Source organism: Talpa occidentalis, unplaced genomic scaffold, assembly GCF_014898055.3.
Source record: "Talpa occidentalis isolate TD23 unplaced genomic scaffold, MPIMG_talOcc4v2.1 talOcc4.2, whole genome shotgun sequence".
Lineage (NCBI taxonomy): Eukaryota > Metazoa > Chordata > Mammalia > Eulipotyphla > Talpidae > Talpa > Talpa occidentalis.
This window is the reverse complement of record NW_023602073.1, coordinates 17,333,297-17,355,932: the sequence shown is the minus strand read 5'-3', so window position 1 is coordinate 17,355,932 and position 22,636 is coordinate 17,333,297. Positions and strand designations below refer to the sequence as shown.

General features: G+C 48.4%; 1 long non-coding RNA gene across 1 annotated transcript; it reads left to right on the top strand.

Moving 5' to 3' along the window:
- Positions 1-1,830: 1,830 nt before the first annotated feature.
- On the top strand, positions 1,831-18,054 carry LOC129146319 (uncharacterized). Its single transcript, XR_008552883.1, has 4 exons — positions 1,831-1,925; positions 4,161-4,265; positions 14,657-14,735; positions 17,618-18,054. It is a non-coding gene; the product is annotated as an uncharacterized LOC129146319 (long non-coding RNA).
- Positions 18,055-22,636: the final 4,582 nt, after the last annotated feature.

Below are 22,636 nucleotides of genomic sequence, written 5' to 3'. Positions count from 1 at the left end.
TAAAGATTTATTTATTTTTTATTTTTATTTATACAAGCACTGGGTACAGTCAGAAGCGCGGGAGGGTGAGAGAATTCACCAGAGCTGGAGCGGGGAGCAGAGCAGGCAGAAGGACCGAAGTACACTGCTGAGGGGAGCAGCGGGCAGCAGGAGAGGTCTGCGCGCCATGTGGGACCCTCCTCCGGTGGCCGGGGAGCAGCCGGGGATTGAACTGGCGCTGCAGAGGCTGCGGGCAGCTTCGCAACCCAGCGCTCAACCGCTGCGCCACCAGGGAGGCCCTGTTATTCTTTTTTAGAATAGTACCTAATATTGAGGAGAATTTTGGCCTGTATTCCTAGATATCACATTACCTATAAGAGAAAATAACTTTTCTGACTGTAGCAAGAAAACTTCTGAAGTAATGCAACTAAAGTAAGATATCATGTTTCTCTTTTTGTTCCCATGGCAGTGAACATATTTAGGAAGTGGAAAAAACTTGTAAAACTGTGATATATTGCTTGTGAAGAATGGTTGTTGGGGACTAAGTAATTAGGTGAAGTAACTGATTAGAGCACTTACATAACATAAGGATCAATAAAGAATGTTTGAGGCACACAGCATACTAGTCTGTGAAAGGGACTTGATGAATGCAATGGATATTTGAAAGAATTACTTGAAAATATATTGATCTAAATTGATTATTGATTTAGTAAGTAATGTAAAAATCAACTTATACATTTTTAAATAAAGTAATGTGTTTCTTGTAAATGTAGATATGATTGATAAGTAAAGTAAGAAATGAAGATTTTACCTCCTAAAATTCAGGGGTGTCCTAATTTTTTTCATTTATTAATACTAATGAACTAATGCTGTTTATTTTTCAGGATCTAAAGTAGTTAAATAGGGCCTCCTCTGGTGGTTGAGCGCTGGGTTGGGAAGCTGCCCGCAGCCTCTGCAGCGCCAGTTCGATCCCCGGCCCCCCGCAAGGGGCCCACATGGCGCGACAGACCTCCTGCCGCTCGCTGCTCCCCTCTGCAGTGTACTTCCGTCCTTCTGCCTGTTCTGTTCCCCGCTCTGGCTCTGGTGAATTCTCTCACCCTCCCGCGCTTCTGACCAGTGCTTGTATAAATAAATAAATCTTTAAAAAAAAAATAAAGTAGTTAAATACTGCTTACACATAATAAAAATTTTTGTGTACTTGGGTCTAGTGAGCTGTTCGCATCCAAACAACTTGAAAGATAGAGTGAAATTTTAGCAAGGGTGAGGTGAAATATGTACTCTCATTTGCTCCTGAGAAAAGAATAAAGTTGTACCATCCTTCTGTAGAGAATTATGAATAAAGACTATCTATACTGCTTGATAGAGTCATTCTGTTTTTGGGAAAAGACTAAGGAAAATCAAATACAGATAAAAATCTTTATATGTAAAAATGTTCACCAGCACTTTTCTAACAAATAATTGTCAACTATCTAAATGAAAATCTCAGGGAATGGTTAAATAAATGACAGTGTGTACATAACTGAGGGGGCCTTGGTGAATGAAGGGGCAGAGGAACGATTGGGAAGGGATGTTAAGGGCTCTCAGGGCCCAAGCTCGGCGCAACGGCAAGGCGCGCCGCCTGGTGGCCATGACGGGTAATGCGGACACCACGGAGAAGAACCGAGACGGGGCGACCGGGTAAAGACTCCGCGGCTGCAGAGCGCAGAGCTCGGAGCCAATGCCACACCCACCTGGAGCGCGGTGGGGGGTGTCCGCCCCGCTCACCCACACCTGCCGGGCCCGGGCGCAGCCCTTGTGGCCGCGCCTGCGCGCATCCCGGGCGCCGGCCTCTGCGCAGCGGATTGGGCTCCCCCGAGCCGGGAGGGTTCGTACCGGCTGGGAGCCTGGTCTCTTCTGAGCTGGGAGGCGCTTAAATCTGGGGATCTTCTTGGGCTTCGAGAAGCAAGGTGAGCCAAAGGACAGAGAAGGCGAGAACACCTCCCTGTGGGTGCCTGACTGCAGAGGGGGCCCCGTCGGAGGACGCACTGCGGGAGGGGCTGCATGAGGAAAACCGGGTGGGGAGCTTTTGGGGCTTCGTTATTGGGGCTGGAGGAACTTAGGGGTCCGGGTTCATTCCTGAGAGTGACCCCCGTGTCCCGCCGCCGCTGGCTGGAGAGGCTCCTTCTGCGCGCGCTGCCCCCGGCGCCTGCTGCTGAAATGCAGGCACCTGGGCTGGTTTCTGGGCTCTGCTCCGCTGCCCTGTGTGTTTATCACGGTGCACTTAGAGTTTGGGGACCGCAGGTAACATAGTCTGGGGCTGACGCCCCCGCTCCGCGCCCCGGGTGTAGCAGGCGGGAGGGCAAAGCCGCCTCCCAGACGCCGGGCCTGAGCAGCCCCCCCTGTTCTGTCCCGGGCATTTGTCCCCAAGGGGAAGCCGGGCGGGCTCCTCACCCCGCTGTCGCCCCTGGAGGCGGAGGGTGAAGATTGAACCCGGGGCGCGCAGCCTTGGCCTCTCCACGGGGTGTTCTGTAGAAAGGAGGAGATTGACTCCTCCAGCATCAGCACGTGGCTAGGTCGGGGCGGGCTGGAATGGTCTCTCCCCTGCAGAACAATGACATTCTCAGCGCCCGTGAATCACGCTCCTGTGCATAGAAACTAAATTCAAACTCTTGCTTTTTGGGAAGAAAATCTGTCAGCCTGCTTCCTGGGTTCAAGTCCTCACTTTAATTATTTAATAAATTCTAACTTTACTTGAGACTTTGTCCAGTTAACAGTTTGAAGGCAGATAGCAAGATGCCTCCAGCTTCCCTCTGGAGTGTTGGCTCTTCCTGCTCCTCTGTGCTCTGCACGCATTTCAGGAGGGTTGGATCAGCTTCTGTGATAATTGCATCGGAATTTTAATCAGGATTGCAGTGAATCTGTAGTTTGCTTTGAGAATCTGCACCTTTCAGTAATATTAATTATTCCAATCTTGAGCACAAAGTATCTTGTAACAGGGTGGTCCCCAGGAAAGGGGGAAGTTCCAGGTTCCCTGCCCCACCCAAGTGAGGGTGGAGCTGAGCAGGGAGAGAAGAGGCTGCAGAGGAGACTGAGGAAGGAAGCAGGATGGAGCCAGAAGGAGACCTGGAGGAGGCACATGGAGCCTAGAGACACATGAAGAAACTGCGCTTGTCTTTTGGTCATGGACAGGGTGACACAGATGTGGGTGAGACCTGTGGGGAGGTGACCATGGCAGCTTTTATCTTGATTTTGATTTTGCTCTTTTCCTTCCGGGCTTGTCTGGTTGTTTCTGTCCCTTTTCTGTGGGTCCCCACTGGAAGATGCTTTAGACTTGTGGCAGGCTTTGGGGCCTTGCTCTGGGCCAATCCCATTTGGATGGAGTTTTACCCACGAGGGGATGGGTAACTGTGGGTGCTTCATTTACAAACTATATTCTTTGCCTTTTCTGTAGTTTCCTAATTGTATTAAAGTTCCTTCCCATTAAAGTTACATATGTTTTGTGTTGATGCTGCGAATGGCAGAACCCATTTAAAATAGGCAGGTCTGCGGGGTTTGGGCTGCCCCTCTCCCTGCCCTGTAACATTTCCATTTTTTTTTTTCAATTTCTTTCAACAGTATTTTCTAGTTTTTCATTGTACAGGTTTTTCTTCTCCTTCACTAAATGTTTTCCCAAGTATTTTCTTCTTTTTGATGCAATTGTAAACGGCACCGTTCTATTGACTCTTTTGGATGGGTCAGGTCATTATCAGGGTATAGAAGCACAACTGAGTTTTGTATATTAATTTTGTGTTCTGTGACTTGAGTAAATTCATCTTTTCTAACAGATTTTTTTTTGGTAAAGTGATTAAAAAATTTGGAATTTAAAAACTCCTATTTCTACCACATTCTGAATCATCTGCAATACCCAACACATAATGTTTGCTAACAAAATCTTCCCACAGTGCCTCTTAATAATGTGTGGGCTCCTGCAAAAAAACTTGGAACTCCACAACAATGGCTGGATTTGGGGGAAATGCCAGACTATTTTATGCATAGACTGCCTCATTTTTCATTTCCACAAGTAGTCTTAGAGTACTTGTTTACTTAAAGTATTCATTTTAACCACTGTCACATATGCGAAGGGGGTTGTGATTATAACTTTAATTTGTATTTCCATAATGGCAGGTGATGTTGATAACGCAACTTCAGGTTTTCATTCCCAGCCAGGAGAGGACCTCAGGCTGCCGGGGCAGTGCTGAGGCCCAGCCACTAGACCACCACAGCTCGGTCTCTCACGAAGCTGCAGCAGGAACTTCGCTGACCCTCAGGTAAGCAAGTGAGAAGAGAAAGATTTGTTTAGAGAAAGAAAAAGTGTATTAAGGAGAAAAGGAATAGAAATAAAATGGGACTTCATGCCGGTGGAACCAGGGGAGGGAGGGGCAAGGAAGCCAACTAGAGTCTGGCCTCTGGAATATGCACCTTCTTTCCCTAATTATTCTAAAGCCCCATCAGTCTCTTGTGATTGGTTAGTGCTCTGTGGTCTCCCTCATGCTGCCTTAAAGTCTCTGTGGCCAGAATTACATCTTGTGTCCCAGCCCTTATCTTAGAGTCCTTTTTCTCTATCATCCTTGTCCAGTTTATCCTGTTGCCCCTAGTACTACAGTGTTTGATTAGTCCCCTTTAGAATTTGTTGCCCTTATCTCTGGAGCCTTCCTTCTTCCTCCTAGGCTTTTCCTGTTCTAGTCTGACCCTAGACTAGAAAATACTGTTTTCTAGAAACTGGAAAATACTGTTGAAAGAAATTGAAAACAAAATGGAAAGTTTTAGGTGGTATCTCTATTGCTGCCTCAGTGTGGAAAGCCTTTTCAGGTGCTTGTTGACAATTTGAATGTATACTTTGGAGAAGAGTCTATTCAAGTCCTTTATCCCTTTTTTAAAATTTATTTATAGATATTTTATATCATTGTTCATTTTTAAACAATGTTAACTTTCCCCCCTCGTGTAATCCCCATAGAATTTCCTTCCCCAATGCACCCCTGCACCATCACCATTGTCCCCTGTGCTCCCCTCTTCCTTCCTCTGATCCCTACCCCTCCTCTGCAGGATGTCTCAGGTTTATAATTGTGTTTGGTTTGGTTTTGTTGTGTTTTGTATCATTATTATTTTTCCCCCCAATGTCTTATTTGGTTCCCCTATATTCCTATAAGTCAAAACATCCAATATTTTTCTTTTTCTTCTGACTAATTTCATTGAGCATAATTCCTTCCAGCTCCATCCATGTTGCTGCAAATGGCGTTAGATTTTATTTTTTGATTGCTTAATAGTATTCCATTGTGTATATGTACCACATCTTCTTGATCCAGTCATCTACTTTTGGGCATTTGGGTTGATTCCAGGTTTTACCTATTGTAAATAGTGCTGCAGCAAACATACATAGGGGTACAGGTGCTCTTTTGAATCAGTGTTTTGTGTCCTAGGAGTGGAATTGCTGGGTCATATGGTAGCTCCATTTTTAGTAGACTGAGGAACCTCCAGACAGCTTTCCATAGTGGTTGGATGCTGCGAGCCTGCCACAGCAGCCTGGGTGTCAGGGTTTCTTGAAGGATGGGACGGCGTAGGCAAAGTCACGAGGAAAGGGGAGAAAGGGGAAGGAGTGAGGAGATGCAGACACTTGATCAGGGTGCAGACATCACTTGATCAGGGTGCAGGCATCGTCCTGTTGAGTCTCAGCAACTCTTTATTTATACATTTCAAGCAAACTGGAAGAATGCATAAGCATATGCATTTTGGGAAGATAACAATCTCATCTTTTCCAGAACAACAAGGGTTTATTTACCCTTTCGCAGAGGCTGTGACATTTATTATTCTTTGATTTAAAGGAGGGACATTTGCTAAACAAAAGTGTCGCCGAGCTTGTGACATTTATTATTTGATTTAAAGGAGGCACATTTGCTAGAAAGAAGTTTCTCAGAGTAGTCATTTTACCTTAAACAACTAGTAAATGGCTTAAGGGATTAACTAGAGGCTAGGAGAAACTAAGGGACAGGAAGTTACCTGGGGGGAAGGGAGTCAAAGGGATTTTTCCTAGCTACCTTATAAAGTTTAGACTAACATATAACTAACTGGTTAAAGTAAAAAACAGAAGGCTGTTATATAGAGGTTATTATCTATAGTATATTGTTTTAATATTGATTGAATATTAAGGAACTAAAGGCCTGGAGGGCGTTAAAGCCAGGCAAGCCGCACTGACTTTTCCCTAGCCCTCAGCTCTCAAGGGAGAAATTCTCTAATGTAAATAAAGAGTTTTCTACCTATAACTCTTCTACTTATCTAGTCAGCCTAGTTTTTGTATCTAACTTTATGATCGAGGGAAAATTTCTTTTTCTGTAAAATTGCTGATCGTTGTTTGTAATTACAAATATTTCATCAGAGGCATGGCCAAAGATGGCTATAGCTGGCTCAATCAGTCACAAAACTGCTGTTGATTTATTCTTGAATGATTACTCTAACAGCTACCATACTAATTGCTACATCCTTGGGAATTAGGCCTAGATAAACAGGAATAATTTAACAGGGGTCGACTATGACACCTCCTGGCTTATCAGGAGTTATCTCACACTAAAAGCCTGGTTCACTTCTGACACTTAACTGTTATTACTAACCTTAAGGTAAAAGAATTTCCTTCTCCAACTAGCCTTTGCCTTAAGGGCCACATCTCCATACTAAAAGACTCGGCGGAGGGATGTTTACAGCCTTTTGTTCCCAGAAGTTTTTTCACTTGTTAATGTAAGGCCAAATGTTGAATTGCTGCTTTTTAGTATAGGACTACTAATTTTATAAAAAGTGTAATATTTGTGTCACGCAGTGCCATTTGTCATCAAACTGGTTATTCAGTAATTGATCAGTATTTGCAGTTTTACTTTTAAATGCGTATTTTAGCAATGGTAGAAACTAGCCATAAACAAATGAGGAGACTCTAGCAGGAGTCAGCTAACCAGATCCTGACTTTTCAGGAATCTGCCCCGTGCCCGGACCTTTGTCAGATGACATGAGTAGCACGGCTCCCAGTACTGTGCCACCAGGGGAGGCCTGATCCTGGTCTTTTTATTGATAGAGTAATCTTACAGATCACTTGAGTAGGGAAGGAGGGCAAAAAGAAAAGGGAGGGGTAAAACCAGAAAATGTGCCCTGTCTATAAAATCAGGGGGTGTAAGTCTGCCCTCTAGGCACTTCTCATCTGCTTGATGACTCCTTATTGTAATGGAGATCAAGCACTAGGTCCCCAGCCCAGGTTTCAAACTTATCAACAAGGCAGTCCACTGATCAACTTCTGGGGTCCCTTGTCATGCATCAGCCAACACCCCCCACCCAGGGTGTTCCCGGTCATAGGTCATAGCTCTGGGATGCACATCTTGGTTGATTTGAAAGATACCTGGTAAGGTTTGGCCCCTATGACTGTTTGACCAGGCAGTTCTGACCTTGTACAGGAACACAGAACTGCAGGGAACAAAATGACCGAATAGGCCGCTTAGGATTAGCAGACCCACAGGCTGCCATGTTTACTGCATAGTCTGATGGCTTCGGCAAGCAGAGCTGGTTTCTCAGTTGATTGCACAGTACGTGTCCCTGCACAGACCAGGAACACCGCAGGGCCTGCAAGCTTGCTCTCTAAAGGCGTGCAGCCACCTGTACACACAGGGACAAAACAGACTCTTGGTGTAAAAGCACTTTAATAGAATTAGTGTGCATTGAGAAAGAAGATAAGAAAGGATTGCAGTTTCCTGATGAAACACCCCATTACCCATCCCCTTGTGGGCAAATGTCCACCAAACAGTTAGCCCAAAGCAGGGCCACTGAGGCCCAAAAGCTTGCCAGTCTTAAGACACCTTTTGATGAGGGGCGCAGAAAGGGAGTGTGCGCATGTGGAGCCAGTCAAGTGTGGGATGCAAGGAGTAAAATCAAAGTACAAATCAACACAATGGCTGCCATCCTCACCCTCCCTGCCTGCCTCTCACCCCTAGGTTTCTTTCAAGTGTCTACATGTCTCGCCACACCTCCAAGTCCCCCGAGTCGGCTGTCATTTCAGGGGCTGCGGCATCGAAAGCAGCATGGGTTGAGAGAAAAATACTCTAAAAATCCTAGTGAGAGAAGCCTAGAAGGGTTGGTTTACATATAAAGAAGTGCAGCCCCGATCTACAGCCACTCTCAAATTTAGAACCAGGTTCAGAGACAACAGGCAAGTATGTGGAGGAATGTACATGCGTGGGGGTGCATCATCATCTGGTGCAAGCTAGGGTGACCAGGGACTATTGCTTGGGGTGCTCCATAGTTCCCACTAATCAAAGCATACTATTTCTAGTCCCTCTGCTTCTTTAAACTAAGCTATTCTAGCTGCTCAAAATAATGTGGCTCTCATGTCTGCCTGCTGTTTTCAGCAGATACTGGTTCCCCAGTATGTTCCTCATACCAGGACTTTTACCCTGGTGAGAGGCCTCCTGCCTGATTCTACGTTTTAGCTTGACCAGCAGGAACTCTGGCTGCCAAGACCACAGCCTGGAAAATGAGGGCTGGGGATTCCATGGTCTGTGGTGCAAGTCCAAAGCCAAAAAGCAAGCGTGGCTCTTCTGCAAGTCTCTCTCGAGCCCCCTGCTCTCCCTGGGGACTGGGAAGAGGGTCCCTCCCCTGACAGGCAGAGCTGATGGTTCGGCTGAATCAAGCATCGCGGTCTGAGGCAGGGCCGCTAGGCGGGACCTTTCATGTGAGATGTCAGTGGCCCCGAGGGGCTGCACAACATTAAGGCTCCATCTTGTCTGGGACATGAAGCCTCACTTACAGACGTGCTTTCTTCTCATTCCTACCAAGATAGTATCATTTACAAGGTGGAGTGATTACATTTTAAATTTAGCTGATCAGGGCAACAGAAAAGGTGCCCCTAGACCAGGTCATGGACACAAGCGCGGGTTTCTTCGGATCCGGTAACTCGGGAGCATCTGGCCCTGCACGACCCAGGACCTCCACCTCCATCTCTGGAGCTGGGAGACCTTGAGGGAGGCTCCATGGGGGTAAGGGCTTGTCCCCCTCCCCCGCCCCTCCCTTGTCACTGGTGAGGCCCTCCGGGGGCTGGGTCAGTGTCCCAGATGGCCAGTGTCTTCCTCTCCCACTTGGCTGATGCGTTACACACCCACACACAGAGGTTCTCACTGTCAGAAGGTTCTGGTCCCTTAGCCTTCTAAATGCCCCTAACTTAACCACTTACCTCCTTCCTTCAGTTCCACTCTTAATGTTTTCCTGTCTTTAACATTTTTTTCCTCTTCTTGTCAGGGAAGGTCTCCACCTTACAAAAGCTCTGTTGGGATCAGGGTGACCTCAGTCTGTCCCCCTTGGGCGTATCTTGATTGTTGACCATTTTCAAAGGATTTCCTGAGGTTTCTGGTGCTGAGAAAGATCACGGTAGTGCAGCCTCGCCTGTCAGGGGCCTCCCTGCTCTGCTCTGACAGACTCACACAGGGCAGGGAGGAGGGATTAGCCCCACAGAAGGCTCAGTTCTCACTCACCTGACCCACACTTGCCCCTCACTGCCTCGTCCCTCTTGCTCACCGTCCCCCGCACACTGTTCACATCATGAAAAGCAGGATCGCAGGCTGTATTAGCAGCACACACTCATGACAACTGGGAGATGAAGCTGTCTGCACACCCAGGACAGGTGTCTGCAGGGTGGGAAGGAGGGCGGGGCTACCCCGGTTTCTTTAAAAGCAGGACAGGTGGACACCAGCCTCTGTGTTTGGTTCCTGCCTTGTGTTCTCACTAACCAGGGTCGGTTTCTGTCCTGAGGCTGGGCCATGGCCTAGTAGCCCGCGTCAGCATCTGTCGCTCCTCCTTCCCTGCAGAACTGTTGCCCTGAGTTCCCGTCTTCTTGTTTTCATTTATTGTGCTTAATTTTTGTTTTAGTGCTTCGTGCTGCTTTCCTGACTTGCATCCTTAAGTTGTCTTGTTTCTGCTCTCTCTAGACACAACTACCACTTTCCTGGCCTAATGCCACCTAACAGCTGGTACTGATACCAGAATTGCTGGTTTTCAGGCCTAGTCTCCCAGCCAGGAACTGATCCCAGGCTGCAGGGGCAGCACTGAGTCCCAGCCACTAGACCCTCACGGGTTGGTGTCTCACGAAGCCACAGCAGGAACTTCGCAAACGCTCAGGCAGGCAAGTGAGAAGAGGCAGGTTTGTTTAGAGAAAGAAAAAGTTTATTGAGGAGAAAAAGAACAGAAATAAAGTGGGACTCCCAGGCCATGAAACCAGGCCAGAGAGGGGCAAGGAAACCAAGTGGAGTCGTGTCTCAGGGAATATGCACCTTCTTTCCCTCAATATTCTAAAGCTCCACCAGTCTCTCTATGATTGGTTAGTTCTCGGTGGTCTCACTGCTGCTGAGCGGGGGATCTTCACATTCCTTATCTTTGGTCCTCCTTACTGAATGTCTTGTTGATATAGTTTACAAGTTTGTCTTTCCCCATTTGTTGCATCTTCCCCCTTGTTTGATAGATTTATCTTTATGGCCCAGTCTCCCAGATGAGCACCCCTGCATTTTAAGGAAGAGAAAGTCAAACATCAGCTATTGAAGAAAAGCAGGCTGGCACCCACCGGTCTCAGTGCTGACCCCTTCCCATCTCCCCCTGCACTCTGTCAAAGGGCAGGACGGTGGTCTTCCAGACATGATTCTGCTGCCCTCCTCATTTGTCAACAAATTAAAGCACTCTCCTTTTCCCCAAACTCTGCCTCCCTTTATTGGCTGAGGGAAACTGAGGCCAGCGTTTGGTAACAATGTTGACCTTAGTCCTGGGATGTTTACTATTCCCAGTGGAATTAGTTACATTCCTCTTGTCCTTCTCTCTGGAGTCTTCCTTAACTCTCCAGAGGTCCCCACCTGCGCTGTCCTGGAGGCTGCCTAATTCTCCCTAACTTGCCCAAGGATTCAGTACCAACCATCTGCACGCCAGGGGATGTTCATGTTCAATGCAGATGAGTAAGCAGACATGGGGGCATCCTGAAGGCAACCCTGTGACGAGCTCAGGCTCCATCTACTCTTTGTTTTTATGATAGTCTCTTAGCCAGTTTCCACCATTGTGATGCTCACCCTATTTTCTAAGTGATTTCCCAAACACTACATGATGTCATGAAATCTGTGTGACCCCCATTATGTGCTAAATGTATCATGTCCTTGTAGAGAATGCTGATTGGGCTGGAAGGTTCATTTGCTTTCAAGCCGTACTGTGCTTTTGCTTATTGGGAACCCCGGGCATGAGGCTGTCTCTTCCATTCCTTCCTTCCCAGCCCCGCCCCAGCTCCCAGGCCATCATCCCTCTCTGTCCCTTCCCTCCACAGTCAGTTATCCTCTATGCTCGTTCTCTTTTGGAACCATGGATATTTTATTGTACTGGTTCTCATTTATTTTCGATTGAAAAGAAACTGCATAGCTGAAGAAAGAGCCAGGGCTGCTCCTGCCTCCACACCAGAGCATGACATCTCCTATCTGGGTGCTTCTACCCTGGGTCCTCTCATCCCAGTTGTGTCAACCACTTTTTTCCTGCCCTCCCTTTCCTTCTTGTGAAATCAAAGTCAGCCTTTTAGATCACCTTTTCCTTGTGTCCTGGGGAGGTCACCCCATTCTCTGATTCCCAGATTCCTACATGGCCTGAAAACTTCTCACCATGAATCAGTGATCTTCACTTCTTGAAAATACTCCCTGTGGGACAGAGGCCTGCGGGCTGGCGAGGCACTGATGTGGAGACCCCCACTTGCGGCAGGCTGAGCCTCCCATTCTGTCTCTTGACATGGTCCGGGCATTAGGGGAGACTCCCAAGAAGCGGGAGGAGTTCCTGTGCTCCCCCGAAGAGGGAAAGTTTTACTTCCCAGAAGAGGGGCGTTCTTACACTGCCCAAAGAAGATCTGAACTAGGGAGTCTCCAGGGCAATGCCTGCTAATGCTCTCCTCTTTGTTCTTGGTTAATGCAAAAGTAAGTTATTAACTGGCATGTGAAAACCTAATTCAGACCCAGGTGACAATTGGCTCATTGTTCTTACACATGAACTATCACAAAAGAAGTAAAAGTTGTTAAAGATATAGTTAGGAAAGAAATGTTTCGGTCCTGAGAACTATGGAGAACAAGCTGCCCTGAACCAGCTGTGCTCGGAAACCATAGCCTAACCTGGGGGGTACGTGTTTGCGGCAACAATACATCTCTGGTATATGCGTAAGGCCAACAGTTCGCAGGTTGTGTGGAGGTTAGGAATTTCCAGTTAAGAGTTAGACTTCAGCAGAACTTACATAGATTTGATGAGTTGTTTTAGATCACTTTGAAGTAATTGATAATAGGCTAGATGAATTGAGTGCTAGAGAATGGGTTGATTTTAGTAATATAGCATAACAATGGACTTTCATGTCTACTCCAAAATCAGGAAGGCGTGACAGGATGATTGATTGTTACTGAACATTGTACTGTCTTAGATAATTGATTATTGCCAGAAAAAGAGTTGCACCTAGGAGAGTAATTGTCCCTGTTGATTTTCTTAATCAGATTAAAGAAGTGTCCTTTTGTAGTATGAGATCGAGGGTCTTTGTATATTCATGAGAAAATATGTAATGATTGTTTCTGTTCTGCTTTGATGCTTATGCTGATGTAATCTCACCGCTTGCCTTAAGGTATAAATAAAGACCTGCTGAGACCCTCAGTAGGAGATACTTGCACCAGAGAGGGTGTCTGTGTCTACCTCGCTCCACTTCCCCTCAGTCCTCTGAGAGAAAACTTGGCCAATGCCGTCCTCTCCTCTCTGAGACCCCAGACACGACTTCTAGCTGGGGCTGGTCTCCAGCACCCACTGGGACGAGGAGGGCGCTGGGGAAGAGCGAGGGGGGGAAATGCAGCTTTAAGGGTTCCCAGGAGGCGCCCGCAGGTCACCGCACCAGGACACGGATGCGCAGGCAAGCAGGATGGCGTCCGTGGCCCAGAGCAACCTAGAAAACTCTGGAAATGAGAAAGTAGGACAGAGACGCTAAGGAGACGGCTAACCACTTACTAGTTAAATGTGTTATCAGCGATCACAGTAGAGATTATGGGACGGGGGAAATATGTGCATTGAAATTTGTATAATCCTGACGTCTTTCCATGCTTAGGTCTGGATTCAGATTTACTCATTTTTGCCAACACCACCACAGGCGTCACTGTCCGTCTGTCTGTCAGGTGCCTGGTGCCCGCGTGTCCCTTTCCATTGACGTCAGCCCATTCCCTTGGCTCTGGGTTTCTCTGCCCATTCCCTCCACTGCCAAGTTGATAATTTTCTAGTTATCACTAATAATGGGGGGGTGGAGAGATTTCCTGAGTGATGTACATAGACCATCATGTTTAATCTGAAAAAATCTCTTTAGGTTCTCTGTTTCTTTGATTTGGAAAATGAAGGCTCTCACTTCTGGATGTTGGCATTTGCCTGTGGAGATTATCAGGACTCAGTAGTTTAAGTTTCCCTTCCATTATATAGCACAGGCTTTTTTTTTACAGATTTACCCCTTATTCCTTTAGAAAAGAAAAATTATAAAATCTATCTCAGCACAAATATGAAAAGAAAAGAAGCACTGTCAGTGAAACAAAAACCTCAGCAGCAATCCCTCTCCTTCAGTTGCTCTCACGGTTTGTCCCCATAGTGTGTTTAAGAAATTCAAATAGGGGCCTCCCTGGTGGCGCAGGCCATTGAGTGCAGCACTGTGAAGCTGTCGCAGCATCTGCAGTACCGATTCAATCCCTACCAGCCTCAGAGCAACCCACATGGCGAGCAGACCTCTCCTGTCTCGCCTGTTGCTCCCCTCAGCAGTGTATTTCGTCAGTCTGCCTGTTCTGCTCCTGCTCTGTCTCCAGTGAATCTGCTCACCCTCCCTCACATCTGGACTGTACCCTGGCTCTTGTATAAATAAAAAATAAATCTTTAAAAAAAAAAAAGAAATTCAAACAGTATCATTCACAAACAGAATTATCACTTTCACAAATTAAAATAACATGATTTCCTTGATAAGAAAATTAGGCACTCATTATCTTTAATAGGTGTGTGGTCTCATATCTGTGTATATCTGTGCACATAAGAGGTGAAGGTTAATTGCCTCCTGTGTTCTTGTTCCCACTCTTCTCCACTGAAGAACAAGCCGTGAACAAAAACATTTGGTTCTATCTAAATCATGACTCGGCCATTTAGCAAAACTAATTTATTCTCCTTTGACCAACCATGGAAAGCAATTGCCTTTATTCTTTTTTTTTTTTGTCTTTTTTTAAAAAGATTTATTTATTTATGCATACATGCACTGGGGTACAGGCCAGAGGTGTGGCAGGGGTGGGAGGCAGGTGAGAGGATTCACCAAAGACAGAGTGGGGAACAGAACAGGCGAACTGACTGAAATACACTGCTGAGGGGAGCAGCAGGCGAGTCGGGAGAGGTCTGCCACGCCATGTAGGTAGCTCTCTGGCCGGCTGGGGATCAAACTTGTGCTGCAGTGGCCACAGCTAGTTTCATAGGTTGCCTCTTAACCCCTTGCACCACCAGGGACAGACATACTGCCTTTAGTCTTTAGGGCACTCAGACGGAGAGTTGAGAACATTTATGCTATTCAAGTATTTCTTCCTTTATGTCTTTGATCTATTTTTTTTTCCAGTTGAAATGTTATAAATAAATTATTCTGTTGCAGATTATGGCTCAAGTTTGGAAGATGATGCCGTGGGGATAATTCAGGGCACAACCCAAGGACGTTGCTGATTCTCCTTCAGGTATTGGGTGGAGACTATTTACAGTTGGGTTAAAAGCCCTGATGGCCTGACTAATCTGAATATGGTTGATTAAATTCACTTAAAATTCTTTTGATATTTCTGATACTGCTGGATCCTGGCCAAGAGCCAGCACTGGCTGGGTTAGTCTCCAAATTTGGTCTATAACCAACATTGAAACTGTCAAAATGAAAGGCATTTGGTTGTTGAACAAGATGCTTGGGTAAATGAGACTCACATATCACTTCATATGTGATAGCTTTTACTGCAACATATAAATGCAACAAGAATCCATGTTAATAGAAAGCCATAATCAATGTTTTAATCATATCTAAAAATCATTTATGGGTCATTCCCAAATCCTAAGACCTATGCAAGTACAATTTTCTCATTTTGATCTGGTAACAAAATATTTTATCCCAAAATTGAAGTGAAATAAAGTAAATTGCATATAGTGAGTCCCATCTAGATATGTCACCTGTTTCCAACTATAAAACAATTTAAAAAAAAACTTACGTATTAATTTTCTAAAAAGACACAGTAGTTGTGTTTGCGAAAGGTAAAGATAGAATATTTCAGTGATAAAAGGTATTTTCTTACATAATACATGACGAGTTATTTTAATAATAATATAATAAAACTCTGGCACACATCCAGGATCAAGGCCTTCTACCTTGTTTTTGATGGAACTCTGATAGTACTGTTCTTTGTCAGCTGCTTTATAGAGACACCCAGCTAACATGTGGCACTTGAGTGGCTTCTAAATTCCAGTATACACTCAGTATGGTCTATAAATTCATCAAATATAGGACTTAAGTGAGGAAATTCGAAACATGAAACTGGAAGCATGACATTGGTAATAGGTAACATCCTGTCTCATAGCCCTGTCTCTCTGGTCAGTTGTGTCAGTAAAATACACAAGCCTGACAATTGGCCACCCTCTGTTGAAAACTTCAGAGCCTTTTTCATCCTCTCTTCCGGGTGACTGCTCTCTCTGAAAATGGACCTGTGGTCTGACTTTGCTAACAGGAAAGCAAGAGCGTATTACAGTTTGGGTGGGTTGACTTCACGTCTTCAGCATGCTCTGCTGTCTGTGCAGAGCTGAAGAGAAAATAAAAGAACCAAATGTTCCTGAGGGCTGTCTGCAGCCTCACTCTGGCCTCACCGCCCCTTACAAAAGGCAAACCTATGGTGTCATGTCCTTATTTAAGGCCTTAAATCCCTTCATTGGCTCCCGCTGTCTCAGGATAAAGTAGAAGCTTCTAACCCCAGTTTGAGACCCTTGCTATCTGCCCCTTACGTTCCCAGGCCTCTGGCCTCTCTTACTCATTGTCTTTTAAATTAGTGATCATTCTCTTTTCTCTGCCCCCCTTCACCTGACTGGTTCTTTTTCAAGGATAAGTCTTCAGAGTAGCTACCTTCTAGGTCACCCTGCATGACAGCATCCCCTTCTCACAACACACACTCCCCCCCCCCCATCAGCTGTACATCAGGAGTCCCTGTCAGGGAAGACCCTGCCAAGTGTCCCCTCACAGTCTTTGGAGCCACCTGCTGTGGCTTTCTGTGTCCTCACTGCCCCCAGGGCCTGGCTAGTAACCTCAATTAGAAGCTGTGATGAGGGGTGTGTCCTGAGCACATTGCTGCAGGGCAAGGCTCCTGAGGGTGGGCAGCAGCACCTTTCTACCTCATTCCTGCTGATTTCTCTCCTTAGAACTTCATGTACAGCAGCGATCAGACTGTGTTGTGCCCGTGGGTCTCCTGGCATCTCCTCACAGTACTGGTTCTGACCCAGTGGGCTCCTCAAGAATGAACCCAGACCCTGTGTTCCCTCAAGCATATAAATGAGCCCCCAAAGGCCTTCCCGGCCAGTTTCCACATCCAGCTCCTGCCCTGGGTTCTCCAACTGCTCCCCTTTGGCAGTCAGCCTCACATTCCCTCCACTTTGGGGCTCACCTCATCCTTCCATGGCCCGAGGAGGTCCCCAGATCAACCACAGACAGTGCCTCCTGCTAGGTCCCGAGGAGACCGTGTTCCCACCAGCAAGACCTCCCGTCCCTGTCCCCAACCCCAGGGAGCACAGGTGAGGATGGTCTCTCGGTGAGCAAACTGGCGGGGAGCAAATCCCCCTGGCCTCTCCCCAACAGTCACCCTGAAAATCTGAGTCAATGCAGAAGCCCCAAGTGTCCCCACGGCCTAAGGTTTTAATGTTTATGATGTAAATATTATTTGGTTTATATCCAGTTCCATTTCAAAGTTGCCCAGATGTGTTGAGCTTTAATACTGTAAATTTGTTGTAATAATTGCTAGGTTGAAATTCACCATGTTAAAAAGGAGGGCGTGGATATATGTTGTCAAGGTGTCTGCAGTGTATTAGTGACATTCTGTGATTGACAGCTGACAGATTCCTTTAGAGTGAAATATTTTAAGCCAAAAATAAAAAAAAATCCCCCTTTTAAATGTTTTTGATATTCTATGGCTCCTTTAAATGCCTCTGGCTGTTCCCAGAGGGAATTTTTCATTTTTTCCTCTTTCTTTTTCCTGTTTGAGTCTTAGAAAACATTAGGGTTATGGTGCTTCTAAGCTGCGTGGTGTGCAGGCCTGACCAGAATAAGACTCACATGGAAATGCCACAAAAGTGTCAGGGAGTGTTGCAATGCCACAGTCTTTCCTGACGGAGATGAACATGAAAGCAAGTCATTTGCCAGGAGATTGGAATTAGACTGATGTGGGACAAGTTGATTTGGACACAAGAACTTCATTCTGTTCTGTTCTTTGCTTTTTCTTTTTGTGAAGGAAATTCATGACCCCCAGGAAGTCTCTTTCAGTTATATAACATTATGTTTGATGAAATGTCATCGTTCATAATTTTTGTCTTCTCCCCATAGGTATATCCAACTTACAGAGCTCCTGTATTTGGAAAGCGTGAAGGGGCCCAGACTTTGAACTCCTGTCTTGTTTCACTGTTTTGTGTTTTTTTAAACTAAAGCTATCCAAAGCCATGTATTAAACAGAATAATTTTCTATATTTAAAAATGAACAAAAAAGGTAAAATGTGTTATTTGGATTTGGAAACTAGCAGGAGCATGGATTCATGCTAGAAACCCAAACCCCCTCACTAAAATCAACAAGGTGACCTTGGCATTAACACTCTAAATGCTGCTGCTCTGCCCACACCTGCTTGACTAGCAGAAGCCCATATTTCCACCCTGAAATGTTTTTCTAGAACTGCAGTGGAATTCTGAAGACTTAAAAAAAATTGCACCAGTTGCTCTCCTGACATGGAGCAGAGAGGCAATTTCTGCAATGTTTGTTTTTTTTTTTTTTCATTAGCTTCAGTTGACTGGTTCTAATAATAAAAAGGAGTGCACACATTATAGAAATTTTGAAAAGCAATAATATAATGAACAATATAGTGAGATATGATTTTTCCATCAAAACATACATACTTTTATAAATTAGCTTACTCTCTTCCTGGTATTTTCCAATATTGTTAATTGTGTGTAAGGGCGGATAGTAATGATGTAGAGTTTGAGAATTACAAAATGACCAGGACAATTACAACAAAATCACAACCCATAATCTTCTTCCTCCTTCATCTTAATTTCCCTAGCTCTTCATTATATCACCTAAGGATGTATCATGAAATATATAATTAAAACATGATTTTAATTTTGTCTAGTATTTAACATTTAAATAAATCACATTATGTTTATTTTCTTATCTTGGCACTTTCAACAATATGTAGGCAAGATTAAATCCACATTGGATGCAGCTAGAACCTAATTTAACTGTTTATAATATTCCACCTGATGCAAAGTGATAATTTTTCCGTTCTAGTCTTCACACACATAAGGATTATTTCATTTTTTTTCTTCTATGATGGAATTATAAATGTCTCCGGGGTTTTATATTCTACTTTCATCATTTAACATTGTAAGTATTCTCCTGCGACATTAAAAAAATAAGTATTGTAGCTGATTGCTACATTTCATTTATGCATATGCTGTAATTAACCATTCCTTGGAGTTTCGTTTAGATTTTTTCCAATCATTTATTACTATAAAGAAAGTGCTGGTGAACATTTTTACATGTATTTTTATCTGTTTTTCAAAGCATTTCCTAGGTCATTTCCGAAATACAGAATGCCTATTTCTATTTAAAATAAAAATATGTTAAATTCAAAATTCTCTGCAGAACGGATGTGTGAAGGAGGGGACAGGCGCACACTTCCCAGCCCTTCCTCACCGACTCTCCCTCCCCCTGCTGCCTCTGAAAGGCGCTGACACCAGCAGCTGCTCCCTCCCTCCCGTCTGCGCGCCTCCCCTGGCCCGCCCTGAACTGGCGACTTCAGCCCGTCCCGGCGCATTGCAGCTCCTCGCCGCCAGGCGGCGCCCTCTGCCGTTTCTCCGGGCTGTCACTTTCATGGCGCTTTCCTTTCCTTCTCAGGCCTCAGTCACTCTCCGCGTTTCATTCGCGAGCAGCCCCGCCCTCATTATTCTGCGCACGGCCCCTCTCCCTCCCTCGCCTCCCTGTGCCTCACGCGCCCCGCGCGTCACCGCATCCAGGGGCTCGGCCATCCTTATTCTGCGTTCTTCCTGCAGTACCGCTCCGGCCCACAAGACGGCGCTCTCCGTTTCTACCTACGCTGTTTTATCGCAGGAGCCTCTCCTTCCTCCTACTGCTTGAGTTTTTTTCCCACGTTACTACCCCGCTCCACAAGACGGCGCTCTCCGTTCATACGCGCCTCCTTTTTGCCCCTGGAGCCTCTCCTTCCTCCACTTCCGCGTCAAATGGCCCTATCCCACAAGGCCCTGCGACACGAATGTGCTGGAAGGAGAGGCTCCTTGACCAAAGCAAGGGCGGGTGGATCGGAGAGCGCCGCCTTCTGGACTGGGGTGGTAACGTGGAAAATCGCGGCCTGCGGAGCTGTCTGACAACAGAAGTGGCGGGAGGAAGGAGAGGCTCTTGCAGCAAAACAAGGCCGGCAGAAGCGGAGTGCGCCGTCTTGTGGGCTGGAGAGGTAATGCAGGAAGAACGCGGGATAGCAATGACTGCCGCTGGGCATGGTAAAGGGCGGGGCCGAGGCGGAGGGAAAGGGGCGGAGCACGTAATAGTGACGGGCGGGGCCGCTGGTGAGGGTAACGCGGGGAGTGACAGGCGCGAAGGGGGACGGGCAGCGCCTCCAGGGCGGAAGTGCCGAGCAACGACAGAGGGCGCCGCCTCGTGGCGAGTAGGAGCAACGCGCCAAAGCGCTGGGACGGAAGGGCCCAGGATGGCGGAGCCCGCGCTGACTTGGGGAGGGGAGAGGGTGGGAGCAGAAGGTAGGGGGGTAGGGGGGGGCCCAGCCGGGAGGAGGCGCTGTGGCAGAGGGGGGAGTTTGGGGCCAAAGCCTGGAGACGGGCGGGGGAAGGAAACGCGGGCGAGGACGAGGTGAAACACGTCCCGTCTCCGTTCCTGAGAAGACGCGTCACCCCGCCCTTCAGAATTTCAAAGACTTTTATTGTGCTTCAGAGGAAACAGCGGTTCTGGTTTTGGGAAGTGACCCGAGGAAACGCGCCGAGACACGCAGGGAAGCTGGTGTGAGGAAGCCTCGCCCGCCCCTTCTCACAGCAGCGCGCGGCTGGGAACAACCCGGATGAACACCCCAGGGCGGGGTCCAGTAGACTGCGGTGTGGACACGACTGAAATGTGGCCGTGACAGGGATCATCCTTTCCCAGGCATCACAGGGGGAGACAGAAAGGAAGACGGGCTTGAGGGGCATGAACGTTGTCTGCTCCCCTCCGAGGCCCGAAGACGAAGGCAGATGCTTTCCCGGAGGGGCTGAGGAACAGCTCAGGGTTTCTAGACGCCGGCGCCGCCACTTAGATGGGCCGCAAGTGCCTTTTGTTCGTGGCTTGTCCTTAACGGAGAAAACAGGGAACAAGTTGGGGAGATCACAGTGGGGTCAAGAATGTTCGTCTCTTGCGCCCACAGACGCCCACGGACACAGGCCACGGACATTCACAGTAACAGGATGCGGCCTTTCCTCATCAACACAGTGTGTTCACCTGTGAAACTGAGAATCAGGGAATGGCATTGTTTGTATTTCCTAAACACGCCAAGGGGATGAACACAGAGACATCAACTAAATCAGAGGAACTGCTGCTCACTCTTTGGTTGCCTTGAGGTTTTTGTTTTTTAACATGTGCTGAGATAGTTACATTTTTTTCAGAAGGAAGAAAGGGCATGTGTGTGAAATGCCTGGGGTACAGCATATAAGGGAAGTTTGCAAGACAGGCCTGATCATTTCACTTGCAAAAGCCCCCGTCGCCAAAGGGGAGACCGTCCTTGGCCAGATCAAAGAAGAAACAGAATCTAAAGGGAGTTTTCAGATGAAACGTGCCGGCTTGTGTTCATCACTTGGGGACTCCCCACCCCCTACTAGTGAGAACCAGAAGGTCATTCACGGGGCCGTGCAGGGAACGGGCTGGGTCAATGGAAAGGGACACGCGGGCGCCGGGCGCCTGACAGACAGACGGACAGTGACGCCTGGGGCGGTGTTGGAAAATGAGAAATCCTCATCCAGACCTCCGCAGGGAAAGCCGTCAGGATTACGCAACTGTTGATGGCCATGTCTCCTGCCATCTCGCACTTCAATCTCTAATAACCCATCTAACTGGTGAGCCTTGAGCCGTCCACCCGCGTCTCTGTCCCACTTTCTCTTTCAGCGTTTCTGGAGTTGCCCTGGGCCCCGGACGCGTCCTGCTGCCCGTGCATCCGAGTCCTGCTGCGGTGACCTGCGGGCGCCCCCCGGAACCTAAAAGCTGCATGTCCCCTCCTCGCTCTCCCCGGCGCCCTCCCCGCCCCAGTGGGGGTCTCCCCGCCAGCCGCCAGCCCGCGGGCCTCTGTGCACAGGGAGTGTTTTGGGGTGAAGGTCCCGGATTCCGGGGAGCCGTGCTCAGGCCCGGCGGGAGCTCCGGCGTGGGGCGTGGGGGGAGCCCCGGGCCGCGCGGAGAGGCTGAGCCAAAGGGCTGCTGCGTCTCCACGAGAGGAAGAGGGAAGGCGGAGCCAAGAGGCCGCCACAGCGGGGACGAGAGCGCCCGGAGTGTCATCGCCATCATTTCCCCGGTTCGGGCGTCTCCTCCCTCAGCCGCCACTGTTGCCGGACGCCGGCGGGCGGGCCCGGGGTGCGCGTGGGCCACGCGGGCAGCTGGGCCTGGGCGGAGCCACCGGTGTCGGGGCCGCGCGGGCGCCCGAGGCGGGGGGAGGAGGCCGCGGGAAGCCGGAGAGGCCCGAGAAGAGGTTCCCGTGGGCCGGAGGCCCCCCCGCCCCCGCCCCGGAACCCGGCGCCTGCCCCCCTCGCCCCCCCGCACCCCGAGGAGACAACCACGGCCCGGCCTCTCCATCCCGCCAGAGCGCGCCGCCGCGGCGTCCCCTGCCGGCCTGAAAGCCAGACCCGGGGGGCCCGTCCCAGGCCTGACGGCGGCAGCGGGCGCAGGGCGGGGCAGGGGGGGCGCCGGAGCCTGGAGAAGGGGGTGACGGGCGGGCGCAGCGGCGCGCAGAGGACCCTGCGCGGGGAGAGGCAGAAAATACGGTAAGGGGCGAGCCCAGAAGGAAGGGGGACAGGCCCAGAAGGGGGTGCGAACCCAGAGGGAAGTGGGGGAGCCCAGAGGGAAGGGGGGTGCCCGGCTCCCCTAGGCAGGCAGGCGGCCCCGCTGGGGGCCCCGGTGGCGGGGTTCACTCCCGGGCACTCGGGCGCCCCCTCCCGATGACCCGGTGTCTGTCCTCGTGTCCAGCTCCGTCTGCGCGCGGGCGGGTCCGCGGGGCTCGGCGCGGGGTCCCCCGGGAGCCCCTCCGGCCGCCTTCCCTTGGGCCCCGCCTGCTGCTCGCGTGGCGCGCCCCGGGGGTCCCTCCTGGCGGGGTT